Source organism: Ammospiza caudacuta, chromosome 3 (genome assembly GCF_027887145.1).
Source record: "Ammospiza caudacuta isolate bAmmCau1 chromosome 3, bAmmCau1.pri, whole genome shotgun sequence".
Classification (NCBI taxonomy): Eukaryota; Metazoa; Chordata; class Aves; order Passeriformes; family Passerellidae; genus Ammospiza; species Ammospiza caudacuta.
Genome location: NC_080595.1, coordinates 8,594,479 through 8,616,984, shown reverse-complemented (window position 1 = coordinate 8,616,984; position 22,506 = coordinate 8,594,479). Strand labels below are relative to the sequence as shown.

At 39.0% G+C, this 22,506-nt stretch overlaps 1 protein-coding gene and 1 non-coding gene across 5 annotated transcripts in view; both read left to right on the top strand.

Moving 5' to 3' along the window:
* MACROD2 (mono-ADP ribosylhydrolase 2) overlaps window positions 1-22,506 on the top strand; it is an 846,867-nt gene that overhangs the window by 373,604 nt on the left and 450,757 nt on the right. The window lies entirely within an intron of this gene.
* On the top strand, window positions 13,057-13,247 carry LOC131556393 (U2 spliceosomal RNA). Its single transcript, XR_009274629.1, has one exon. It is a non-coding gene; the product is annotated as a U2 spliceosomal RNA (small nuclear RNA).

Here is a 22,506-nt window from a genome sequence, read left to right as displayed (position 1 = left end):
AATTTATCTTATCAGTGTCTCCTGTTTGGATGACTATTTGGTAATAACGGTCACCCACACAGTGTGCTGGGACACCATGCTGTGTGGTAATGAGCACTCCCAGAGTTCTCTAAAGGCCTCAATTAATCATCATAGTGCCAATTAAAAAGGCCATTAGAAATGCTGTCTGTGGCCATCAATCCTGCATAGCTGCTCCTTCTCCAAGAGGTGCATGTGTAATGCATTCAGATATGCACACATATGCAGGCTCCTTTTTCTAGGTCGATACGACCTGGCAGAGCGATTGGGCAAAATATATTGGCAGTGGCAAGGAATTTATATTCTGTCTTATGTTGTAACTGTAGTCAGAGCCCAAATTTATTCTGATCTGCTAAATAATAAATCAGGTTTTGTTTCTCCCAAGTATGATGTGGGTCATCGTGTGGCACAGTTACACTCCAACTCTCTTTGGAGTTGCATTGCAGTATTATCAAGGTAAGAATTTTAAGGCCTCCATTCATTAAATCCTTTAAGAACAGTGCTATGTTATCCCACAGTTCCTGGGGGCTTCTTGTTGTTGCTGTTTTATTAGGAAGTAGATTTCATGCTTTGAGCAAGGGTCTAAAAATTCTTAAGGGGCTGTGGTTCTGTTTTTTTCTTATAAAACATTTGCCTAAGTTGTTCCAAGTTACAGTGAGGCTCTGGAAACCCCTTTTTTCTCATGCTGAGCAGAGGTGAGCTATGCTCTGCAGGAAGAATGGAACTGGATGGGACAGATCTGTAATAAGTGCGCCTTTATCAAAAACTGGAACTTAACACAGGATTTTTCTCTGCTGTTAGCAAATACTCGAGGAAATGAGTAGCAGATATGTATGCTATCACCCTGTTATCACAGAAGATAATCTGCTAGCCCTGTCTTTTACTTCAATTGTTTAGATATCACATTATTGATAAGTGGATCTTGTGATGGATGATATGGATGGCGGCATCAATGTGCTGCTTCATAGTGGGATATCAGTTTGGCTTTTTAGTTGATTGAAACAAAGCAAGAATCCAAACAACCAATTAAAAAAAAAATTAATCCAAGCAAACCAATTCCAAATTTTTGCAGTTTCCAAATCCCAGAAATTACATGCAGGGGCTATGCATTGAAAGACATTCAGAGAGTTACAAATACAGTTTTGCAGTTTTGCCTGTTTTTTGCCTTTGTATATGATTGCCAATATTTAATTTTTGATAATGTGATCACAGAGCTCAAAAGAGTTTTTTTGATTGCAGAAGAGGATGGCTCTAGGAATTGGGCTTGTGGCTTCACAAATCAGGCTTGTGTGGTGAAGGAGCTCAGTGTCTGGTTTATTAGCTGAAACAATGAGGTGGGAGTTGTGTGAAGATAAGAGATAGAACTTTTATAGTTGCCTTGCAAGGCCACCATCCTCTCCTTGATGGAGGACCTCGGTGGCATCATCACCTCAGCCAGACAGCACCAGCTGATGTTTGCATTCCCAGAGTGAAGAGCAGGAGGCTGGGACAACCACAGTTCCTACAGCTGCTGTGGGAATCAGTGGGGAGATGCTCTGAACCCCATAAAATGCTAACAAGTGCTGAATACCCTTAGTGGGTGGACCTGCTGGCTTTTCACACGGGCGTGCAGGAATTCTTGGAGTCAATTGACCTTCGTCTTCTGTGCCTCCCTATCCCAGCTTTTATCCAGGAAATGATAAAATGCTTTTGTCAGAAGGGAGTGGGAGAGTTTGCAAACAGTAAATAGCTTTGTTGTAAGTAGTCACATGTTAGCATGCTGATCACCAGGAAAACTTAATGATATTAAGCATTTTGCATTCAGAGCAAAATCCAGAAGGGTGTTACAAGGCAGCCGGAAATCACAATAAGGGCAACCATTAACCAGTTACTTTTCATTCAGTGAGACCCTGTGTTTCATGTGTAGTGGGGCAGAGGAAAGATGCAGCTTGTTAACAAATGTTCAGAGCTTAAAAGGGTGACATTTTAAATTAGCGTATTTGCAATAATAAAGGAACATAAAGCTTGTATCTGTTAAAAGGAAATTTTAAAATGAAGCCTCTTTCCTGCCCTTTAACTGAGAATCTTATGATTATGTTAAATCCCAAAATGTGGCTTCATTATTCATTTCCTTTTTAACAGAATGTAAAATAACTGGAGCTTGAGGGTTTAGTGTATTAAAAAAAGAAGTAATGCTTTTTCATTATAACTTCTGGTAGTGTTTTAATTAAAGGTATTAGGAGAACTGTCATGGGTAACACATTTTTAAATTCTTGTACATTGTGCTGAAGAATATCTAGGAAGTGGATTATGTGCGCAAGTTGTTCCCTCACAGTGAAGTAGACCAGATTTTGTTATTCTTTACTGCTTATCGCCTGCAACTTGATCATGTATATTTACATGGCAGAGAGGAAGAATAGGATTTGTTCATAACAAATCAAGGCTGTTTTTGGCAAAACTTGGTGGTGTTTATTCATCCTAAAAGAAATTAAAAAACCAAAAAATCTGACAAACATTTAAAGTTAAGACCAAGAAAACGATTTAACTGTCCTTGTGTCTTTCCTAATGTGCTGGCTTTGCCATGTCTGACAAAAAACCAATTTGTAATTAGCTTTGAGAATTGACAATCTGTTAAACTGCTGAGAAAGCTAGACACACTTCTGTGAATATCTATGTTAAGGGCAAAAAAAGTCCTGGGAAGCCCTCTTTTCCTTCTGGCCTGAGCAGGTGACAGGGCCTGCCTTCCCCCAACTTGGCTGAGACTCTTCTGCCTAGGTGAGCTGAAAAAAGACTATTCCAGAAATTATAAACTGACTAAATTTCTTCTGCACATTGTTAGTAGGGAAGAAAAGGTTATGGGGAGAGGAGAAGTGTTCTAAAGGTTTTATTCTGATTCCTATTATTCTTTCTTTTAGTTACTGTTAATAACTTTTCTTTATACTCTTTTAAAGTTTTGAGCCTGCTTTACCTTCCTCCTAATCCTATCTCACAGCAAGAAATGTGTAAATATATCCTCGTGGGTGTGCTGGCATTTAGCCAGCACCGAACCCACCACATTAATTAGTGTGTTAGCTGGAAAATCTCAAATTGGGGAACAAAAACCACTACACAAAATTAGTGTTTCTGCCTGATTCAAGCTGAAACCACCACACTTTTCTTTCTCATTTCACCCCACCACTTTTCCCCATGTGCCTCCCAGGTATGCCATCATAGCTTGTTTCAGCCTGTGTTTGCATGTACCACCTTTAACAAAGGTTTTTGGGGATTCATTCCAATTGTTCTTGCTGTTCTGTTGGATTCATGTGGTGTTACCTGCCTGGCATCCTCAGTGATGAGGCACAACCTTTCTGCAAATTCAACTTAAAAGAGTGATCCAAGAGAATTCTTTGCAAGCTTCCCCTCATCTGCTGATCAGTGTTTTAAGCCAGTGCTTTCCATTTTTTCTTGGAGAGTTTCCATGAAGTCCCTGCCTGTAGAACTGTGTCTGAAATACTTTACAGCAATGACAATGAGCAGTGCAGAGGAATGTATGAAAATTGCACTGGTTGTTCTTTGGAGTGAAAAGTTTGGGATTTTAACTCCAATATTCTGAATGCGAAGAGGATGGTGGAAGCAATTGGGGTTGTCCCCAGAAATTTTACTGTAATATTTTTTGAAATAGATTTTGAAAAGCTTAAGCTGTAAGGTTCTAGGAGGATATTTTCAAAGTAGAATGGTGTTTCCACCAACTCCCAGGCATCTGTGTAAGCAGGGAATGTCACCACTTCAGCAGCTGCCAGTGCAGCTGACCTGGGTTTGAATGGAGAGGTCTTGTTGATTGATGTTTAAACAAAATGTTAATCTGTTTACATGCCATGTGGTCCCAGTGGGACTTGCTCAGATGACCACATACCTTGGAAAGCCAAAGTTTTGGACTGTTACAAGGAGTTTGTGTAGTTTTTCTGTTTGTACTACTGTTTTTCTCCAGATTCACTTATAAGGTGGTTTTATGTAGGTCTTTTTACTTTCAGATTTAGCTGAAAAAAGTGAAACTTGTGCCTGAATTCAGCTGCAGTTACTGTCTATAAACACATAAACCAAATTATTACATGAGTCAGGGTTATTTCTCAGGGGGAGAAGTATACCCCTGAAATAATAGCATATGCTGGCTTCTCTGCTTGGATGAGAGGAAGAGCTGTGTGGTTGCACTGCTGTTGTGCTCTTTTTCAACAATTAGTAAATGAGTTATCTTTTCGCTTCTTACTTTTTGAGTTATTTAGCTGACTGCTGACTGACCAGCCATGCTGAAAGCAGGTGGGAAAATCTGTCCAAATTGCCCTGTTTTTTTTCTTTTACTATTTTTTTTCTGTTTCTTCTTAGGATCTCACCTCATTACAAGGTAGGTAGGGTGGCTGTGGCCTAATTGTTTTTACCCAGATAATTAACATCCATGCAGAAATGTGGGTCTTACTTGCATTTTTTTCCCCAGATGAATGGTTCTCAAATTTAGTTACAATAATACAATAAATGCAAATTTATATTCCTGTGAACATAGCAAAGGGAGCATAAAATAAATTCTTACTTATTCCCGTCTGTGCTTGGTAGGAGTGCTGATATACTCCTAAAATAATTAGGTCCAAGTGTTTAATCAAACACAAAATTTTGTCTTTTCTATTACACAAAAGCAAACTATTTATCTTGCAAGTATTTGAAGATTTATGGAGTCCATGTGAAGAAATTTTTGCCCATTAATGCACATTATTAATGAATGCCTCTGGTTCATTTGGGAGTTTTGCATGTAGGAAACATTAATAGACCGGTGTGTGAAAATTTGTCTTAAGTGTCTGCAACAGTATTTACTTAAGTGCAGATGTCCCATAGAGAATTGGCAATGCCAGCACTTCAGCAGAGTGCCCAAGGTGAAATTTTATAAATTATATGTTGGGTGTTTCAGCTGGTTGTAACACCAAGTAACTGCATCAGACATAATAAATAGTATTGTAAAAAGTAAATAATAGAATTGCTTGCGAAGTTACTAAGGGTAAATAGTTGTTATAATTAGTTTTAGTTGAGGTGATATGAGGTGCTGAATCTGAAAGAATACAGAATTGTGTAGAGTGTCAGCTGACATGTCAGTGGGTGAACTCTGTCATTCCGCTGCCCCATCTAATCAGTCCAAGAACAGAATCAGTTTTGATAGCAGACCATATCCTTTTCAAAGTAGCCTCAGTTAAATGGAGGCTCAGTTAATTCAGGCCCAAGTTTAACTTTGTCTTTCCATTTGAGAATGTGTATATTCAGATAGAGGCACACTGTTCCTCAGACATCTCAGAAGACAAAATGAGAGTCTCTGCAATTTTTGATTTAATGGCTGTTGTGATATCTCTCATTTATTAGCAGTTTGACACTCATCAAGACCAGCTTTAGCAATACTTTGGGCCATTGAGTGAATTGCAACTCTTGGCTTGGCAGCAGATTTCAGAGAAGCGCAGTGAACTGTGGGAACTGGTTTGAAATCTCAGATAAGATGGAAAAACACCCCCCAAGGTGTTAAGTGTCAGTACAGTGAATTTGAGGGCAATTTTCATTTCCTTGTCAACAAGATGAAAATGGAGCTCTTTCCCTGGGAAACTGGGAGAAAGCAGCCATGCCATGTAAAAGCGTTTTGCAGGAGAGGTAATGTCCTCTCCCCTCCACAGCTGCACATTAAGCTCAGGCTGCTGTGGGTAGAGGGCCGGGCATTGGGTAAGTGGGCAGAATAAATGGCTCTTAGGGAGTTTATTCCCATTATCCCTTCTGCAAAACCAAGGGAAGCCTCTGGTAATTCGTTGCTGGTGAAAATGATACATCCAGTTTTTACCGCCTCATGCATTTTCTTTTGATATGTGGGGCAAAGTGAAGAAGTGTTAAATTGAAGCAGAGGCAGAAGAGGGGAGGAAAAAAGGAAGAAGTCGTCCTAAAGAGCGAGACTTGGGACAATGTACAATGTACAATGCCAGCCCTTAAAGCTAAAAAAACAGTGTTCAAAATTGCTGAGTATGAAGCAAACATCACCTGGATCAGCTTTCCAGCATGACAGTGTGACCAATAATTGAACCTGACAGAGTAGCCTTTCAGGAATACAAATACCACAACTGCTCTGTTCTGCTTATGCACCAGTATCTCCGGCCAGGGGCTGTGTACAAATAACAAACAGGACAGGACTGCTGGGAACGTGCCTTGAGCTGTTTTTTTTTCCAGCATCAGTCTCATTACATGGTTATGACAATGGGAAGATGCCAGGCAGCAGACCAAGAACTTAATGTTACAAAGTTTTTTGACCAATCACACAAAGCAAAAGCACATTGACAGTAGTTCTATCCAGTCACTGTAAGCACAGGTACCTTTGGTTAAAACAAGGCTTGCTTATTTTGAATACAATACCTGCTTGTAAGCCTTAAAACGCAATGCACAGAGCTCCATTATTAAGCTTCAAACTTCCTAATATCTTGCTAGATAAACTTTTCTGCAGCTTAGGGAGTTGTTCTAGACAAGCATTGATACACAGACCATTGTTCTATTTTTCCTTACTTTTCTACCTTTTACATAATTTTTCTGCTGACCTATCTCATGGCTACTGCTTAGCTCTGATCACAGTTCTGCTGTCTCTGAGGCTTGCTTTTTTGCAGGTTTTCCCCTGATTTTATGGATTCCCACACACCAGAAATGCAATATGTGATCTGGGACTTGGTTGCCAGCGCGCTGTCTCTCCCGGCCTCGCCTTTGATGAGCGTCTTCCAGGGGAAAGCACCGCCTTTCTGATCCCATTAGAGGAGAGAGGCTCTGTCTCTGTTGTCCTTTTTGCAACCTTTTTGCTTAGTGAACACGGGGGATTTGTTGAGAGATGTATTGGGACCTAGCATGTCACAGGCAGGCTTGTTACAGATGAAACCCTGTTGACAGAAAGGATTAGCTGCAAGCAAGAGAGAAAAAAAACAAGTCATATATTTTAAGGACAGTCGTGGTAGAAAATTTTTATTATTTTTTGGGTAAGTAGATAGTCAGGGCTTTGTGGTATTAGAGATTCTGTACCCTAGGAAACTGGCAGTGATTTCAGCCTGGATGCTGCCAAACTGTACTCCAGAATCTGAGGTTTCATATGAAAGAGGGGGGAAAAAAAGCAAAACAAACAGAAAACCCTCTATACCCTGCAGCTGCAGAGAAAATGCTTAGAAACTCACTGTGACCAGGGTTGTGTTCTTGTCTTGAGTCAGCAATCAGCTTGAAGCAATACCTTTGAGAAGAGTGAACTGTGCTGGTCATTTCAATGCATGTGAGGTATGAAGCCTGGCCTGTTTCCACAGCAGCTAGCTCATTTCAGTGTTTTTTTTGGTGAAAATCAATGTCATGCATGCTCTTTGAGAATGCATTTTCTTAGGACACAAGAAACAAACCAGAAGGAAGGTCTATTATTTGTCATGTAAATAAGAATTAATGTTAAACATAACATAACTTCTGCTCTTCTTCTCTTCCCATTCAACAACCCCCAAAGAAAAAGGGCGGGGGGGAGGGGAAAGGCAAGCAAATTTTCAAATTGTGGAGAAATGGATAAACATGGGATATTTTCTTTGCCCACCAGAAAAAGCTTTAGTTATATCCTGACTCTTGGAAAAAATCAAAACAAAACCCCCTTCTTCCTACTAACCCCTACATTCTCTGTAGTACCATATGCCCCAACTTAGAATTATCCAGCTTTTCATACATTCCACTTCTGCTCTGACAGCTATACAATGTACAACAATTGCACAGAGTCAGAAGGCAAATCTGGGATGCACCAAGAATAAGGAATTTACTGCCAGTTTAAAACAAATGTAGTGAATATGGAAGTAAATAACTTAAGTAAAACTGGATACTGATGGTGTTTTTTCCTTTCTGTGTGTCTGTCGAAATGTCCAGTCTCCGATTCATGTAAACAGTACTGTGAATTTACTTTTTTCTTCAGCTTTGCTGAATGTACATTTAGAGGCTGTAAAATGCAGGGGATCTTAAACTTCATTGTCATGAGCACCCCAAGGAACCTGTTAATCAGTGGAACTGTTGTATGGCTCACGTCATGTTTGAGCATTGGAGCTCAACATGAGAAAAGCACTGTAATCACTCACAATTAGTACTGGGTAAGCCTCACAAGGTTTACTTATGAGTCCCCTCATGCCAGATTCATATCCAAAATGTATATGAAGTATCTGAACCATTAAGAGTCTGGGAGGTAATACTTTGTCATTGTATAAGGCAGAAGACTTGTGTATGAAAGGGCAAGGGGATTGTGAAATAATTACTGTCTCTGCATTTAATTTGAGTCAATGAAAATGCCAGAATGATTGAAGTGTTTATGCTGAAGATCAAGGAGTTATATTGGAATAGGGTAATCAAAGCCAGGAACATCTCCTTTAAAATTTTTTAATGTTTCTCAGGGAGGAGATAATGGAGGACTATCAGAGTAGAGCAAGGGGAGTGTTGGAAGGAAAGTCAGGATCAGAGGTCACACCTGTGTGAAGTGATGGTTTGAAAACGACAAGTAAAAATGGAAATATGCTTCACTTGACAGTGATGAATGGGTTCCTTGACCTGAGGAGGAAGACTAGAGGTGGCTTTGCACAATGGAGATGGTAATTTGATAGTGGCAATTATAGGTGAAAAAGTTAGCCAGTAAAAATACCGTGGGGAAAATGCCTGCTCTCAATTAGGAATGGTACTCATGCCCCTGGGCCTCGACTGCCAGGGTAGCTGTGCTTTTCTCCAGCCTGGGATACTTTCAGTGTGCCATTTTTATGCTTTCAGTGTGATTTTCTCATCCCTGTATTCATTCCACCTGTTCCCAGTATTCCTTTTACTTCATGTTTGTTTACGCTTTGCTTACCTTCAGCACAGGAATATTCTGCATCTCTCCTCTGTATTCTCCTCCTAACAACATCAAACCTCATGGAGTTGGTGAGCTGCTGGGCCTGGCTCAGAGTCAGTATTGCTGAACCTGGGACTGTACATAGAGTTTCCACGATGTGGGAGGTAGGATCAGTCATATCTTGCTCACACATCTCTCATATCTCAAGGGCAGGAAAACATTTGCCACTGGCCTGTAACTGTGCCTCTCTGCAGGCAATAAATGCTAAGAGTCTCATCAGCTTCTACATTCTGAGGCAAAAAGTATGTTGTAGGCTCTAGATGGCCTCAGAATAGGAAGTATGGATTTTGAGGTTAGGAGAGGTTTGCTTAAAAGAGGTTCTGATCAAGATGAATTGTGAAAATGGCAATAAATCCTGTGTTTTAAAAGGTAATAAACTGACTATTAATATTTAAGGCAGAGCTCCAGGCAAATATGAGTGGCAGATGGAACCACCTACCTTTATGTACCTTCCTCCTCCGTAGCACTCAGCAGGAGAAGCTGAAGCATCCTGAACCCTACAGGGTCTTCCTTGAGGCCCAGAGAGTCAAAAGTGCTTCAGACACTAGGTGCATGGGTTTTGTTCCTTTTTGTGCAGGTTTTTGTCTATTTGACCACATAAGTCCTTTATGTTAACGTGACATTGAGCTCAAAGTACTGAGTACGTTGCAGTTTAGTATGGTGCAATTAATCATGTGTTTGGGCACCACAAGTTGTATTTTGTTGTGAAATAAGGTGGCCGGAAAATTGGAAATAATAAATAATGAAGGCCCATGTTTAGCACGGTTCTTTTCATCTACAAATCTTTGTAAAAATGCACCAAAGGTTTCTTCTAAAGAGTTGAGCTACTTGGCAACTTCCAATCTGTGTGCTATCATAACACCAGTTTGGAGACTCTCAAATCCTATGATCCATTTGGGGAACACTCATATCCTTAGTTCTCCCTCTTTCTCCTGCCCTGGACCTGAAGGCTGATTAGTGTTTAGACATTGCTTTGAGATAATGATAATGTGCCTTTTAATTAGCATCAATATTTTTAGTCTTTTGGGAAATAATAATGTGCTTCCTTTTTACTCCTTGACTGTTGACAGATGGCCACTTATTAAATTCACTCATTAAATTCTGATATCAATCATTTTTGTGCTTTATAAAATATGCTCATCGTTTAAAGGAAATGATAAGTATAGGAGGAAGATTTTTCACATGGATTGTGTAGACTTTGATGCAGTGCTGCAGCAGTAATTGATGGAGGGAGGCCTTATTTTTTAAGACATTATAAGCATAATCTCTGAGGCCTTGTTAACTCCCTTTCAGGATATATGTGTATGTTAGGAGTGGCTCCTGAATGGAAGTAGCCCCAATGCTTCTGAGACAAAGCCACTATTTAAGCGTTTAAAAACATGAACTTTTGAGAAACCCGTCCTGATATGCAGAAAACATTTTGTGCATTTACCCAGGAATCCATGTTGTGTGTGGCTTTGTGAATGCCATGAAAAAGCGAAGATGGATTCCTGTGCATCTGTTATTTGCAGCAAGGCTTTATTTGACTTGATGCATTCTTGGCAAGAGCCTCCAATTCATTACTTGTGAAACTTTGTTTAATGGGTACAATTACGATCTGCATTGTGCCCTTGCTCATCTTAATAGCAGTATTAATTTGCAGGAAGGGACAAAAATCATCTTGCAGAGTTATCAAGCCGTGTTTAGACTTTCTGAATGCTAATTAATTCAGAGCTCAAATGCTGTACCTGCTGTTTAAAAGGCTGGCAGCTTGTATTCATCACCTGAGTGACAGCTGTTCCTTGCCTTTTTTACTCTTAGAAAAAGACTGGGGAAGATTAACTCCTTCCCATGCTGATGACTGCCATTTTGAAGCAACATTTATATTCAACTTTTAAATGTTAAAATTTTTTTTTTCTTTAACAGATTGTCTGATTTTGACAGCACATTAGCAAAAGGATTGGTGACTGTATGTTGATCAGAGAAATTGCTAAATATTTCTCCAAATCACTGCTATTTTTTCTGGGCAGGGCAAAAAGCCCCAAACAGTCTCAGTGACATTTGATGCCAATACCAGATCCATATAAGCTAAAAGAGAAAGAATTAAAATATGTAAAAGTCAGATTAGAACATTTATAATGAGTATGGAATCTGAAGTATTTTTTCTCCTGGAATCAAACCCCTTTTTTAATATATACTGTCAAGAAAATATTTATTAATTGCAATGAAATTAAATGTTTGCTTAGGCCATTTAAATGTCACAGAAAATAAAATGTACAGTTGTATATTTTAGATGCCTCATTCAAAGCTCATTGAGTTGCTGTTTGTTAAACTGAACTTGCCTGCTCTAGAAGTGGTAGTAAAGAAGGGGGCTTAAAGGCATGCAGGTGATTTGATTTAATTTAATTAAGTCTGAGAAAAAGTATCAACTGGTACAATGCAGATGTTCATATGCAGGTGTGGGAGGATTGCAGAGTTTGCCTGAGTGACTGAGGAAGTGGGATAGTAATATTGGATTAAGTTCCTTCTTTTTCGCAGTGGAGCAGATAACTGAAATATAAATGTTAGCTCCATTCCTCCATTCCCAAAACACCTAAATTATACTGCATTTTTTTTTTTGGGGGGGAAACATCAGACAAATCACAAGTTGTTTCATGTCAGAAAGTATTGTGGAGCTACTGACACCAAACAAAATTCCACAAAATCTTCCAGTTAGTATTTTAGGATGAATCCAAAGTTTTTTCCTTTGCTACTTTAAAGGCCTACAAAGTCTGGTATGTGTTTTGCTACATAAATATTTCAGACGTGCGGGTGTGCAGTAGACATGTCATAATAAAATAAAATTTTCATTCACCTTTTGGAGGCCCTGTATCTTCAGGGAAACTCAGGGTGGACTTGGCTAATACCTCAGGGCTTTGATTGTGCTCACGTTGGGTTTTCCGCATTCTGGCTCAGTAAATCTCATTAAGCACATGCTGAACTTGACCATTCATTGTGCGTTCTCTTGACTTCAATAGCAAATTAGGCACATGCTTAAATGTTGTTCAGAGCCTTAGGGAAAGGTGATTAAACACAGTAACAAAGCTATGCTGTTAAAATATTTTAACTCATTAAAATACAGTGGATTTGCTGATAATGATTCACTAAACACTCTGTACTGAAAATTAAACAATTATGTTATAACTGGCTGATTGTCTTGTGCAGCTTGGAGCACCAACATCAGGATATTAAATTTGTCTTGCTGTGACAATACCTTTCCTTTCACCTTGTGACCTGCTGTTGTATTCTTTCAAACAATTAGTGATTATGGTGAGTGATTGAAAATATCATTGGTAGTAAAAAGGCTTCCAAGTTTTTTTACAAAGTGTTTTTGAAAATAATTTTAAAGAAATAGTTGTCTTTTTCCAAGTTACTACACTATCTTCTGTTATTACTCATTAACTTCAAAAGATGCTTTCTGTTTCCATGCACAGGAATGATTTTTTGATGCTTTAGCAGTATTGACTTAGTGATCTTCATGTGTTGACAGTTCTCTGCTAATTTATGGTGAAGTTTGATACCGAGTAATTGTGCTTTAGCAAGACTGGTATTTAGTCTTTGAATTAGTGTGTAAGATGCTCTAATGAGTCCAGCAAGGATTAAGAAAATGCACTGCAGTAATTCTGTTTTTAATAAGTTATTTATTCAAAATTCCCTCAGCTTTTTAGAATTCTGTGAAATAGTTTCTGAAGGGGAGATGTGTTTCTAAAAACACCCTTTATGAATCAGAAAACAGAAGATTCTTTAAATATTTGGGGCTGGGAGCATCAAAGCTTCAGGAGCTTGATGGCCAGAGGGAAAGCTAGGTGTTTTCTCTTTTTGTTTAGTTTACCATAGAAGAAATAATCAGATCAAGGCTGAAATATTTTGGCAGGCTAGACATGGCATCATTAACTTCCTCAAGTTCCCGTCCTGAAACAGTTCCTGTGTGTGTAAAATCATGAGCTCACTGAGATTCTGGAGCGAGTTATTTGGGGTCTGTAGTCTGTCTGCAGCTTTTTGAAATAAATCTGAGTGATAAAACTGCATAATTGTTGTTACCCTGGTGTTAAAATCTTGGGATGATTCAGTCTCAGCGTGCGCACTGAGTCAGAGCAAGAAACCATCGAGTCTGCTGATTCGTGTTTGCCTCTTGACCTTTTGGCAAAGATCAAGTGCAGCATATGTTTTTATCAGTTTAATAACTGTTATGTCCTCAGCTGGAGGATTTTATATTAAATGAGTTTGGGGACTGGGAAATGTACTAGGAGCTTACGCCGTCCTCTCCATGCGTGAAGGCTGCTATTGCTGTGTTTCTAGAATGGTGTGAAAAGAAAAAAGGAAAAAAAAGGCAACAAGTCCCTTAATGACCATAAAAGAGTGCAAAGGGAAGAGCAGGAACAGAGCAAACATAGATTATGCCTCTCCACAGTGTTCTCTTAATTCCCACAATTTTCAGCTCAGTGAGTTCCCGAGCCTCCATAAAACCCCATGTAAAATAAAATTTAAAAAAAAAAACTAAAATAAAATAGCACTTCTGATTCTGTTTTAATCTTATTTTCACTGCCTTCTCAGTCTGTACTAATATATATTTTGTTGATGTTCAGTATTGTACATTTAGATTATCGTCCTCCAGACTGGGTGGTACCTTGTGCCTGGTGGGTACAGTGAGCCTACACTTGGTTTTTTCTTGTTCTTGCATCACTGGTGCTGTTTATTTTCACTGACCACTCTTAGAGGTAGTGCTTTTCTGAAAAATGAGATAAATAGCAATCAGAAATAACTGCAGAGTGCAGCAGATAGAAACACTCTGCGTGATGGTGAAATGCAACGTTCAGGATTTGCTTTGGTTTGATTAAGGAGCGTTAGAAAGAAATAGATGTCATCAGTATCTTTGAGGAAACACTATTTTTTAAATGCAGGTGTTTAAAATATGTAAAAAAAGCCAAGAAGCATGGTGAGCTGGTGTTCACTTGAACGCTTTTGACTGATTAAATGCTGACAAAATTCCATTTTGTAAGCTGGAGGTCCAGTTCATACATGGACTGTGGTTGGCTAACAAGAGCTGGTTTTATTAGGCCTGTGGCACTCACTGCTGAGGTCCACGTAATGCAGCAGGTGATCACAAGCATGGCTCATGACATCTTTTGAAACACAACCACGCCACTAAAAGCCACGTTGATAAGACAGGGTGAAAACTGGGTCTTCTATTTGAAATAAAATTCATACAGTTTAGATAGAGAGTGATCACAATAATTTGTAGATGACATAAGAATTTGACTCTTCAAGCGTGTTTTATTAAGTGCGTGAGGTAATACAGAATGGAGGAACCCATGTCATTGTAAATTAGTTTCCTTGAGTTAAGTCTCGTTACTAAGACACCTTCACTTTTTAAAATTATTTTGCCTGCCATGGTTAATAAAAAGGAAGTTAATTTGCTGTGACATTTTTGGTGGTAGCTTGGTGCACTACCGACTTAATTGCAGTAAAATAATAGTTTCAAAAAAAACCCCTAAAATCCATGTTCCTTGCATTTTGAATCACTGAGTGATTTACTAGTCATTATTTATAGCCTCAGTATTTCAATTAGAATAAGTTAAATAAAGCTTATATGGGGGATGTGGAAGTGCTTGTTGATTGTTATTATTTTCATGTTACTATTTAATGGAAAATAGTATATTTTGATTTTTTTTAATATTTCTGCTTGGATTCAAACCCAGAAGTCTACAAGACAGAAATCCACTGCAGCAAAATGCCATCTCATTACCATGCATGCTATGATGCTCACAGGTTATTGTCAATATCCAGTCTCTACTGGCAAGGAAGCTTTTGTTTGTCATGGGAACAAAATGATTGTTCTTTGTTTGTCTAGACAGCTGAGTTCTTGAAACGAAAAGCATTTTGATTCTGGGGTAAATATTGATTCTCTCTCCTCTCTCTCTGAGAAAATTATTTTAGCATGTATTATATGCACCCAGGTAAGGTAAGGCCAGCTCAAGACCTCACAGGCTACTTAAACCTGTGACACAGGCCAGCATTCAAGAAGTGGTTTCATTACCCCTAGATCAGCCCATACATGCTGGTTCTTTGGGAGAGCATCCCCTACAACAGAGCAGAGAAGGATTCATGTGCAACTTGCTGATAGCAATAGGATCCTAGGTTTATTATTTTCACCCAAGAAGCAGTGGCGTCAATTTGCCTTTTTTCCCACTCCCTTTTGAGTGGTTCTGTGCCTTAAACCCAGGTGGTCAGGATGAGGTCCCAGGTATTAAAGCACTGTGCTTCCCAGAGACAGCCTTTGGAGACACACAGAGAGATCTGCATTTTGCTGTGCAGATTTCTAGCATGCAGAAAGCCTTTTCATAGTGCATTGGGCAAAAGTAGAGTGGTGGGCAGTAGCCAAGTCTTCCTTTATCAATAGACATGGAAAAGGGAGTGCAGAGTGTTCATTAATTTAGGAAACTGAGCCTCCATTGCTGTTGCCACTCCTCAGCTGATCTGGGACACCCTGGGAGAGAAGCTCCTTGGCATGTCCCTAATGCACAAACTGAGAGAATTGGCAAGGAGAACAGAAAGAGTTGGACAGATTTCCTGAAATAATGGTGCACTGCCACCTTCTTTTAAAGGCACACTTCCACCATCTCCTTTTTGCAGCTCTCTTAAGAAGAAACAGAAATGCCTGAGCCTTTGTGAATTACTGCAGTATGTCTGCTACCATCACAGTGTTTGATATCAGTCCCTGTCTGTGTGCATCCCTATGGGATTCAGAGCATAAGATCACATTCCTGTGGAAGCTGTGCCGTGCAAGTGAAAAATTTCTGCTGCCCCAATTTAAAAATTTCATTAGTAAATAAACAGACCAGATTGATTGGCTCCCTTTAGAGAGTGATATGGGATCATGATTTCACCCTCACAAAAACAATAATTGGCATTCTAAGAAAATAGTTCTAGTGGAATTTATTGCAACATGATTTGTTTTGTTATTTGTAAAGCCTGTGTGAGCTTCTGCCATCTTGAATCACTGAGTATCATTGTAAAACTGTTTTTTCATGTTCATGTGGGGTACACTGGTTTTTGTTTTATCTCATCAGCCATTTCCTTAGTAAAATGTTTTGAAAGGAGGAAGAAAAATCAAAAAGGAGAAGGAAATCTTAGAGAGACTATATCTCTTGCCACTATGTTGACTGTTCATCTGAGACGCTGTGCTATCATGCCTTTATTCCAGAGCCAGCACTGTTGAATTAATGTTGAATTCACATTTAATATAATTTTTCATTTTTGACTCCTAATACTAGTTTTTAAAAACTTCCACCACAAATAGGAAAAAATTACAAAAAGGGCTAACATACAACTTGCTTCTTATGTGCCTCAGAAGGCACAGTCCTACCACTGACATTCTGAAAAGAGTTAAGGTTGTTTAACGAGGTTTGCAGCTAAAGCAGGGACTCCCATATGACCTGTATTACCTCTCCTCAAGGGAATGCATTTTCTTAAAGTGATGATTTATGAGATTCAATACTAATGTCAAACTTCATTCTGCCATGTGAAGTAACATAATTAAAACACCGAAATAGCAGAACACAAGCAGCAGAACATTGTTGAACTTGTAGATATTTCCACATAGGTGATGTAAAGTTTGATGGAAAAGTGATATGAGTGCTTTAGGCTTGTCCACATGAGATGTAAGAAAAACAAGCCTCAAGCAAGTCTGCTATTTCCCTCAGAAAGATTTCATCCAGAGAGGAAGATGGAATATTTATGTGCAATAGCAGCTGCATATTTTTAGAATAATTTTGAATTCTTTTATAGTAAGTCTCTTGTGTGATTAGAAAATAGATACAAATCAGATGAGGTAACAGTTTTGTCCTGTTTGTGTGAAGTGCTTTTCTAGGATAAAATTACATTTCCTTCTAAATGCAGTATTCATTTGGGAGTAAATTAATTAAGGCTGAGTGGATAAGTATCTGCTGTCGTTCTGCAGTCATGACATGGCAAGACACGAGCTATCTACATGCAAAACTCATCAGTACATGAAAAAAGTAAAGTGCCTGTGCCTGTTGCTTATATTGCTGTTATGGGATACTTTGAATAAATAACTTAATTCCATGTTCATAATACTCAAAGGTATAGTATTTTGTTATTGCTATTCTTAATTTAGCCTGCAACAGTGTAACAGCTCTTTTTTCATTTGAGAGCACCATTCATGGGATAGGAATGTGGTCTCTGCACTATGCCCTAACAGGTTTCTTATTTTATCCTTGCTATGGCTTGAACAATTGAATATGAATATAATGTAGATCAGGCATCCCACAATGACTCTCAGGTTGGGCTTCCCTCAGTGATTTTCACAGATGGGTAGGACTGATTGAGGGGGGGGGGTGGGTCATGATTTGAGTTGATTAATTACTCTGAAAATTACATTCTAGAAGACTGGGTGGTTTCTTTGTTCCTCTTTGAGGGGAGATTTCATGATGAAGAAATGCATGATTTTCTTCATGTTTAAAGCAGTCCATTTCGACAACAGAGAAGTGCACTTTGGCTTTCCATTGGGCCGTTGCAGATCATTGGGTCGATATCTACCTGTGTTTAAACAAAATTGATTTCTGTGCTTAGTCCCGTCATCCTGTGTGATATTTTATTGAATTACTTTTCTACCCTAAAACTGTACTAATTCCAAAATGGTTTTTACAAAACAACATTGACTGTAAAGCTGTGTGTTTCTATGAAAGTGTTCTTTTGTATGGCTTCTCTGCAATACTATTTCAAAGTGGTGGATGAAAAATCAAGTGCTAAGTCTTTGCTGTCTTCAAGCAAATATTATGAGCGATGATATAGCTGGAGTTTAATCATAAACTTTTCCCTTTCCTGACAGTACTGACATTTATTTTCTAGACAAACAGATGAATGTTAGATAACAAGTTGTTTTGAGCATGTGTGGTGTTGATGCAAAACTAAAGCCCATATATTTTTACCCCAAACCTCTGAATTGTGTTTAAAAGACTGAAAGCCTAAAAGGTGATGTGCAAAGGCTTATGAACTACTCTAAAAGTTACTCCATTGAGCTGGCTTAAGCCTGGGGTAACAAACCACTGCTGATCCATGGGTAGGGCAATCCATCATCCAGTGGACATGTCCTGATACATAACACTGGAGCCTGAATATTTAGTAATATTCCTTTTTTTTTCCATGAGAAACTTGACCTATGGCTGTTGCTGTGAGAGAAGTTGAGTGGTAGCCTGTGACCTAAGCTTTTTAGAGGGTTTCACAGCACTGTCTGCACTTCTTGCTGGGTAATTGTCCAAACAGCCTCCACCAGAACAAGGAAAGAAAATGTGGGTATGTGGAAGAGGGAAGGACAGTTTTAACAGGGTAATGCGAAATACAGAAAATACAAGGGAAAGCCCCAACCAGATTGAAGCTGAGAACTTAGATTTTTCATTTTTAGCATCCCTTTCAGTATGAAGGGCAACATAAAGGAGCATGGTGCTCCAAAGTGTGGTGATTTGCATCTGCAATATGTTGTTGCATACTGGAGCAAAATTTTGGTCCTGTGGTTGGTTCCCCAGTCATTTTGGGAAGCATGATACTGAGTATTTCTTTGTGGAAGAGTATTAAAGCATGTGTAATACAGCTAAGTCCTTGAACCTTTGTGTTTCTGTGATTTTAAAAATATTTTGCTGTGTGTAGGTTTTTTTGTTGGTGGTGGTTTTTTTTGCTTTTTTTAATGAGTTGTCTAATCTAAAGGCCACATACAAGCCTTCAAGTCTAACCTTTTCATTTTGCTTGACACTGTTGAAGAAGATAAGAGGGGAATGCTGTCAGAGTTTACACAGAGGATGGAGAGGGGTGGTGGTGAAGGGGATAATGACTTCAGCTCTGATTTTCTCCCTCCTGCTGCAACAAGGCATCTGTATTCTCTGCTGGGTGCAGCCAGCCTGCAGGAGGCTTCCCTTCCTTCAAGCAACAAGTAAGTTAGGAACTCATCTGGGGAATTAAAGAAACATCAGAGCTGGACATGTGGTGACTTGTTAAAAAAAAAGATTAAAAATTATGGATGGATGTTGAAGAGTAAAGATGGGAAGAACATGAGGAAGGACTTGGGTGTATTTCCACGTGCAGTATTGTAGGATAATGCTGTTATGGCATCAGGTGCCATGAGCTTCCAGCCATCCATAGAGACAGAGTTCCATTTCGCATAAAATGATGGGAGCTCAGTCAACTCACCTTGCAGCTGCCTGACACTTGGAGTAGTGAAGGAAGAACATGGAAAGTTTCTGGGCTGAGATCAGCTGAAGCCTTTTCTTACTTTATGGTAGCTTGTTATGCCATCATATTCAGGCTAACAGTATGTCAGTTATTTTGCCTAGCAGTCAGACTCTTCTTTTTGTGCTGCAGAAACAAACTACTTTTTTTTCCATTGCTTTAATATGCTCTGCTCTTTAATTAGATGGTCTATAGGCAGCACATAAACAGCACTCTCCAGTGTTGTTTCAGAAAGTAAATAGCATGTGTGATGCCTACACTGAGCTACAAGAGAAGTGCAGACTGACATAAGTTCTTGTTATTTGCTTCCATATGAACAGCTCTAAATGTCCCTTCCTGAGAAATGCACATTTGCTGCATTCTGGCTCAGGGGAGGCTGCATGTCTATTTGACATGCTCTCAGTGGAGAATTGCTTATCCATGCCTGATCCTGATGGGTTTCACCTTCCAAAAGTAACTAGCATAGGTCAAAAGTTGGCAAGATGGATTGAAAAGTGTTTCCAGCTGATGGAAAGGCCTCTGGTAACTAAGTGGGGGAATTTGAAATCCAATCTGTTCTCAATGGAAAACCTGCAAATAGTCCATGTTTCAACACAGACAAGCTATTCCAGTCTCTAAGTGCTGACATACAGGAGTTTTTCAAACAACACAGACTTGAATCAACTAGTTTTAGATCAAAGGTACAAATTCAAAGTCTACAAATTAATGGTCTGCTATATGGCTAAAGAACTTCTTTTTTTACTACTTCAGTGCAGTGTTAATGGTCACACCTGCATGTGAATGTCTCCAGACTCCCCTTCCTCCTCCGGGTCATACATTCATTGATTCTGGCATGCCAGATTTCTTGTTTCTTTCCCTATTTAAATCCATAATATTTTCCCTTCTTAGATGGATCCTTCCTTCCTTCATCTGAATAGACAACATTTTCATCTTTCCTATTTTCTCATCCAAATTTCTTTTTCCTGTTTACTTTTTTCACTCTTGCCTGTTTGCCATGTTTAGGTTCTTCCATATGCCATTTCTTCACAAGTTGTTCCCATATTGTCCAATACTTTGGGGAAAACACAAGTTCTCAGTTGTTACCTATTCCTCTACATGAAGGAGAGCATGCTGTGAGCGTGGGATGAAAGAGTGGGTCTGGCTGGGCAAAGATGATTTTATTCCCCCGTGATTTTCTTAGCTGCTTTTCTTTGCTTTCCATTCCTTCCATCTGTCTGGCTGTAAGCAGAACATAAAGCAAAGGAAGGGCCAAGTGTCTGTTAGTTTTCCTGTTAAAATACAGAATAATGATGATGATGTGAGTCAGAGACTCGGCACAACAGCATAGAAGTGTTTTATGTAAATTTCTTTAATATAGTTTTCTTTAATTTTATTCCATTGTTTGTACTTTTTTTTGTTTTCCTGTTTCTACCTCTCCTAGTTCATGCACACAATGAATTTTGGTATTATAGGAGATCTCTACTCAAAGACATTTACTTTCTCATTTCCCTAGATCAGGAGACTATACTTTGTAGAGGAATTCTATACTTTGCTATAGGAATTGTTCCAGGAGTCCTAAGCTGCCCTTCATGACTTTGTGCAGGGCTAATGAAATCCCTTGTTACACCTGTACTTGTACATCCTCACCCTGCCCTTTTCAGATCTCAGGTTTCTTACTCAAACTGGGGTATGCAAATTTCTAATTTAAATTCAGAACTAAACAAGGCAAGGAGCTCTCACAGTTGTTTTGGTATAATCTTTAAAAACAGTTTCAAAACCTGAATTCTCCCCACAAGTGCAACCAGCAAGGACAGATTTCCATAGTACAGGAGCACTCTTGTTTGACTGTCTTGAGCAAATTCTCCTACTACCAACTGACTACTGAGATTAAGTGGAATTTCTAACAAGTCTGGTTACCATAGGTCAAGCACCCTATCTCTAGTTACACTTATGTGTTGCAAGCCTTGTGTGTTGCAGTAGAGATTTATCTTAGCACAGTCATTTTATGGTGCTTAGAATATTTTCCTACTCTGCATTGCTACTATAGATAATGGATGACCACTTGGTTAATGTTTGATGGCAGTTACAATGCACCTCTCCCAAAGCTAAGTGTCCTTATGCCTTTATACTAGAACTGACCTTCAGGGACAGTAAACATATTGTTTGGCAACAAGTTAATTACAGGCTTTATCTTCCAAAAGCATTCATGTCATGGGTGGGATAATTAAGATGCCCTTGCAAGTGAAAAAACTTTGTGACTTATAGTAATGCTTCAGCGTAGGTGTTAGAAACTGAGGTCACTACAGTATTACAAGAGCTGTGTACTCATGTTATTTTGACTAAATAATTCTCCTCTTCAGGCTGTAAAAGTGAAAGATAGACTTAAATTATGTTTTTAGCAATAAATTCTGTAAGTCTGCAAAGAAAAACAAAGGAATTCGGTTGTCTGTGGGTATGATGGGCAAGCAGAACTGATTGTATTTGATTTACTGTGGGATTCATCACTAGGATTTATTTTGTTTTTCTCCCCTTTCCTCCTTTTAAGGCCTCTGTCCTTTGTTAAATGGTTAGAATCATATTGACCCTTTCTGACTTTGTAACTTCATGGTGATAAATAGCTAATTATTTGCAATTGAATTAGGCTATGAATTCAAATACGACAGAAACAGATGTACCTGTGATTACCTTCAGCATGGCTCAGGGGGTTTAAGTTTAACACAGTATAAATACTTTGCAGAAATATTATTTCTGAAGTGGAATACTGCAACTAGTGGAGACTATCATAAAGATGTTAATGAGCTCTGTGATACATAAATTTTTGGTTGTTTTTTTTTTTTTTCCTGAAGAATTTTGGGGAGGGAGGGGAGGAGTGTCCACTGGTGACTCCTGAAGTTCCGCTTATGTAGTGTGCAATCTCTAAGCTAGGAGCATTTAGTTTGGGTGGAGTTGGGAAGTACTTTTTTCACAATTTACATTCAAAAGAGGAGGGCACTCAGCATTTTGAAAAGTTGGAGCTCCTGGAGGGGCACACTGCAGTGTTGCTTTGTGAGTGCCACTTGAATGGAAGTCCTTGCTGGCTGGCTGAATTAGGGCAGGATGCACACTTTGACAGTCCCAGCACATCTTTGTATTAACATGAAACTAAGGATGGATGCACACATCAGTGTTATTTTAAGATCTGAATTGTAATATCTGAAAAAAGCATGGATTCTGCACATGTTCTCTTTCTCAAAACCTGGCTCAAGGAGATCAATAGATCTGCTAATGAGCCACGTCTGAGCTGCTGTTTTCTGTTTCAGGTTTGTACTCAGAAACTTACATTCCAACTGCAATAACTAGTTCCTTTTTTAATG